At 54.5% G+C, this 5,000-nt stretch overlaps 1 protein-coding gene and 1 non-coding gene across 2 annotated transcripts in view; one reads left to right on the top strand and one right to left on the bottom strand.

The window, feature by feature from the left end:
* The window catches only part of DRAXIN (dorsal inhibitory axon guidance protein), a 23,583-nt gene that overhangs the window by 14,333 nt on the left and 4,250 nt on the right, over positions 1-5,000 (bottom strand). The window lies entirely within an intron of this gene.
* TRNAQ-UUG (transfer RNA glutamine (anticodon UUG)) lies at positions 2,368-2,452 on the top strand. The gene has a single exon. It is a non-coding gene; the product is annotated as a tRNA-Gln (tRNA).

The raw sequence follows: 5,000 nt of genomic DNA, 5'->3' as shown, positions 1-5,000 counted from the left end.
GCACTCGCGAACGAAGGCAATTAATTGAGGCTGGAGTCTACCGTGATTCCTGAGCCCCTCCCCTCCCAACAGCCTGGCATTTAGGGCCAGGAGACTAGAGGGGTTCCTGCCCCACCTGCCTGGCAGACAACTGTGGAGCTGGACTGCCCCCCGGGGCATCCCAGGACAGCTGTAGGGCTCACATTCCTGCCTTGCTGATCAGGTCACCAGCCACACGGTGGGTTGGGATGGGGGGAGAGGGTGGGGAGGAAGAGGGATGGGGGGGGTGGGGTAGTAGGGCTGGCGGTGGGGGATGGGTCTGATGGGGATCCTGGGCCAGGAATATCAGTGATGCTCTGATAGAACAGAGGATTACCGAGCTCAGTCTGGGCTGTGAGCCAGACAACCACCCACTGGGAGAACTTGGCCCATCAACCCCTCTCCCTGACTCTGAGTCTCCTCCTCACGTGTGAAAACAAGACATCCGAGCCACCATATTTGGTAGAGATGCTTCAGGGCTTCTTTAAACATTTGATTCTAACATCACTTAAAAAAAATATTTTAAACTATTCTAAAAGCTGTAGCAAAGACAACAGACACTCTCAGACACGCTCTCTACTCAAATTTTAACACGAGCACTGCTCCATCGTCACTCGGGCTTCTCCTGGGTCACTGAAGAGTGTTCCAGGGGCTCAAGGTGAGCAGTTGAAAAGAACCGTTATGGGGGCGCCCAGGTGGCCCAGTCACTTAAGAATCCGACTCTTGCTTTCGGCTCAGGTCATGATCTCAAGGTTCGTGGGTTTGAGCCCCGTGAAGTGGGGAGCCTGCTTGGGATTCTCTCTCTCTCTCTCTCTCTCTCTCTCTCTGCCCCTCCCCTACCCCTCTCAAAATAAATCAACTTCGAAGGGAAAAAAAAATAATAAAAGAATTGTTGCCATTTTCTGGACATGATCGGCCAAAGCCGGTTAGAGGCCCCGTCTCCCACAGACCAGTGCAACCAACATCCACTGCATGCTTTCATGTCACTGAGGACGAGTTCTTTTTTCTTGCTGATTTACTTTAAGGCAATATGGTAAATCGGGGGGCAATGATGGTTGGTCCCCTGGCACGTCTCTGCAGGAGGCTGAAGAGAGTCTGGCTGCAAGTAAGGCTTGAAGCTGTGTCTGCATAAGATGGAGAAGATTTTGATTTGGGGAAGAGATTATTGGTGGGGGATGTGGGGTGCTCTGTTCATAAAAGGCTGCCTTTATTGGTTTTATGTATTAGGACTAGGGATCAGATTTCATGGGAAACGATGTGCACTGCTCAAAAACGTTGGGGTGGGGGGAGCAGGGGAAGAAGACCGCCGTATCCGCAGGTGGGGTGGCCTCAAGGACCTTGTCCGCCCAGGGAGCCTGGGAATTTATGACCTACAGTCATAACAAGCCTTGGACAAGCCTTCTCCATCTTGGACTTGGACAAGTCATGGACAAGCCTTCTCCATCTGTCTGACAGCCCCCCTGTGGGGGAGGGGTGCCGGGTAATATCCTCTAGGATTCGAGTAAGCCCCCAGGGGCTAGGGGCATGAATTCAGAGGACATACTGGTAAATGCTAAAAGGTAAAACAAATTATATGATTAACAACCCCATGCCAGGGCTGGCCCTCCCTCTCCCTCGCTCTTGGAGGAGGCCTGCTGTGCTCTGTCCATTTCTCTAAAGGTGGCTGACCCCTTGGGCACCAGTGAGACCCTAACCCACAGGGCTTCTGGGATGGGCACCTTGAGACCAGTACAGGGTCTCTTTGGGATGATCGCGGCATTTCTATCTTTTTAGACTTCTGCAGAAAAGAATGCAAGGTGCTGGGGGTGGGGGCTGGACAGGGAGGTGTCTTAATTTCTGCTATTCCTCTGGCCACAGCTTGGGTCTTGAAATGACCCTTTTCATGGAAACACCCTAACCCTCTCCAGCTCATAAGAAACTTGCAGGCAACCACCCACCGCTAAACCTGAGCAGGAAAGGACCTCTGACCCCTGAGAGGCCGAGAAACATCTCTGAGATCTTCCTTCCTCGAGAGAACCCAGCTGGGAAGGGACATGCTGAAGTCACCCCAAACAGACTCCCTTACCCTTGGGCTCACTCTCTCTGTTCTCAGGCTTCGGTGATGAGCCCTCAGGCTCACGGGGACATGGCCCGGATCCTGGGCACTAAGGGCTGGATCTTGTTCTTCTGAGCAGCAGCCTCGGGCAGGCCCGGCCTCTGTGTGGGTGCCCGCTCGCCAGAAAACCCTGGCCATGTTCCCTGCCGTGTTTTGGGTGACTGGAACAGCTTCCCATGCTGCCCTTCTGCCTCTGCTCCTGCTTTTCACCAAAACATTCTCTGTTTTGTGGTCAGAAGAACAAATCTGGGGGCGCCTGGGTGGCTCAGTTGGTAGAGCGTCTGACTTTGGCTCAGGTCATGATCTTGTGGTTTGTGGGTTCGAATCCCAAGTCGGGCTCTGGGCTGGTGGTGGGGAGCCTCCTAGGGATTCTCTCTCTCTCTCTCTCTCTCTCTCTCTCCCTCCCTGCCTCTCTCTCTCTGTCCCTTCCCCACTTTTTCTCTTTCAAAATAAATAAATAAACCTAAAAAAAAAAAAAAGAACAAATCTGATGACTGGCTCTACGGCTTAAAACTCTTCAGTGGACATTTTTACAACCTAACCAGAAGACAAGGGATTAGCTCGTTAATGTATAAAGAGCTCTCCCTCACGCCCAGCCCTTGACACCTCGAGCCTGGGAGCCCTGGGGCAGCAATTGTAGGCCTAGAACCCCGACTCAGCAGTGCTCAGGACGGATTTTTCTCAATGCAGGAATCATCTCTGGTTTTACGTTCCCATGTGTCCATGAAGATTTTAGGAATGTCCTAACTTAGAACGGATCTGCCTGACTCCTCCCTCTGGCGCCTCGTCCTCACCCAGGAGGCTGGACACTTTCTGGAATGGCTAGAAGTGGAGAATGGAGGTGGCCATCCCCAGGCCCTCCTCTCTCTCAAAATAAATAAACTTCAAGAGAGAGAGAACAAGCTGGGGAGGGGCAGAGAGAGCGGGGGACAGAGGATCCCAAGCAGGCTCTGCGCTGACAGCACAGAGCCAGGTTTGGGGCTCGAACTCACCAAGCGTGAGATCATAACCTGAGCTGAAGTCGGATGCTTCACCAACTGAGCTACCTAGGCGTGCCCCTCCTTCTGTCTTTGAACAGTGGGGCTCCCCAAACCGGAGCTCCAGCGGAGGTGGGGCGGGTCTTAGAGCTCCTGGCCCCCTGGGAGCAGATTCCTGTCTTCGTTAGAGGGACCTGACTCCCCCGGGGCTGGAAAATGAGTGATCTTGCTGGTTCAATCAAAATAGTCCTAGTGTAGATGAGAGTGGGGGAGGGGCGGGTGGCTGGGCTTTTCTCAAGGCAGTTCGGAAATAGACTTTGTCCCTCTAGCTGTTCCCACCATCAGAACTCCTCGGGAGTCATGACGTTCCTGTCTGCGAAATGGGATCATCGGGCTGTCTTGAGGTATGATTATTTAGGAAATCAGTATTTCTTCGTGCCACGTGTAGGGCAGAAGGGACTTCCGGTGTGCCTGGAAGCCAGGCAGTGTACGTGGGGTAGAAGGCAGCAAACGAGCTCACTGGCTCCTCTGTTTACAACCTATCCAGCAGACAAGAGATTAGCTCCTTAATATATAAAGAGCTCTCACCCACTCCCAGCCCTCGGGTTGGGGGGGGGGCGGCGAGGTGCGTACTTGGGCCTTGACAGTCCTGATCTAGTCCCCACCCGTCTCCCTGTCCAATAGGAAGAGGACACAGAACAACCGGAACCCCGCCTGCCCTTCCACAGGCCTTTGAGTCAACCCAGCCTCCTGCAGAGGACTCTATCTTGAGGGAGGCGGTGGGAGGAGCGGGGGTGGGGAAGCACCTGCTGCTGCTTTGCAGTGGAGACTGTAGGGGAGAATGACACCAGGCGGTCACCACCGGCTGAGCCCCTCTGGGTGCAGGACCTGGAGGTCACGTAAAGGAGCCCGCTCCAGTCTCAAGGAAGAGAGCTTCGTCTCTGCTCGGGAAACTGCCAGTCCAAATGGGGATACTAACCCTGGCCCTAGGGGGTTCCCAGTGTCACAGGGGAGATCCACGTCTTGCCTTGGAGGGCTAGGATCTAGGGAGGACTCCCAGACGGAGAAGAGAGACACCCCTCCTGCCCACGGGGAGCTCTCAGTCTAAACAAGGAAAGCGACTCCTGCCCCAAGGAAGCCTGCAGTCTGAAGAAGTAGACTCAGGGGCGCCTGGGGGGCTCCGTGGGTTGAGCGTCCGACTTCGGCTCAGGTCATGATCTCATAGTTCACGAGTTCAAGCCCGGCTCGGCTGCTGTCAGCGCAGAGCCTGCTTCAGGTCCTCTGTCCCCCGCGCTCTCTCCGCCCCTCCCCCACTCACGTGTGCACAAAACCAATCAAACCTTAAACAAAGAAATCAAGAGGTACATTCATTTGCTGCCCTGAGAGGTTCCCGATAGGAGAGACATACCTCTGGCCTTGGAAGTTCCCATAACATGGGGGAAAACATACCCTTTGCTGGAAGGAGCTTCTAATCTGCAGGCAAAGACAGAGTGCCTGCCCTCCAGGTGTCCCCACTCTGACCTGCTGGAGAGGCCGGAGGTCCAATGAAAGCTCGAGGCACAAACTAGTGCTGATTCAAACAGGTGTCGGCCCAAATCCATCAGCTGAGCCATGGGAGAGCCCCGTGGAGCAGGTGGGAAGAGCTGTGTGACCTTGGGCAAGTCATTGAACCTCTCTGAGCCTCGGTTTCTTCTGTAAAATGCCAGGGGTTGTGGAGGAGGAGAAGTAAACGTATATAAAGTGAGCAGAACCCAGTCCGGGCGGGATAAGCAGTAGCCCTTGTTATAATGGGGCTCTTTTATAAAAAGAGAGAGAGTGGGTGGTGGGTGGAGCGGGGGAGAGGGGTTGGTCCTGGAAGCATTTGTGCATCTGTGCCTGTGTGGGCCGGGGGGGGGGGGGGGGGGGGGGCA

The sequence above is a fragment of the Herpailurus yagouaroundi genome, unplaced genomic scaffold (assembly GCF_014898765.1).
Source record: "Herpailurus yagouaroundi ecotype Mexico unplaced genomic scaffold, PumYag 77, whole genome shotgun sequence".
Taxonomy (NCBI): domain Eukaryota; kingdom Metazoa; phylum Chordata; class Mammalia; order Carnivora; family Felidae; genus Herpailurus; species Herpailurus yagouaroundi.
This window is presented reverse-complemented; position numbering and strand designations above follow the sequence as displayed.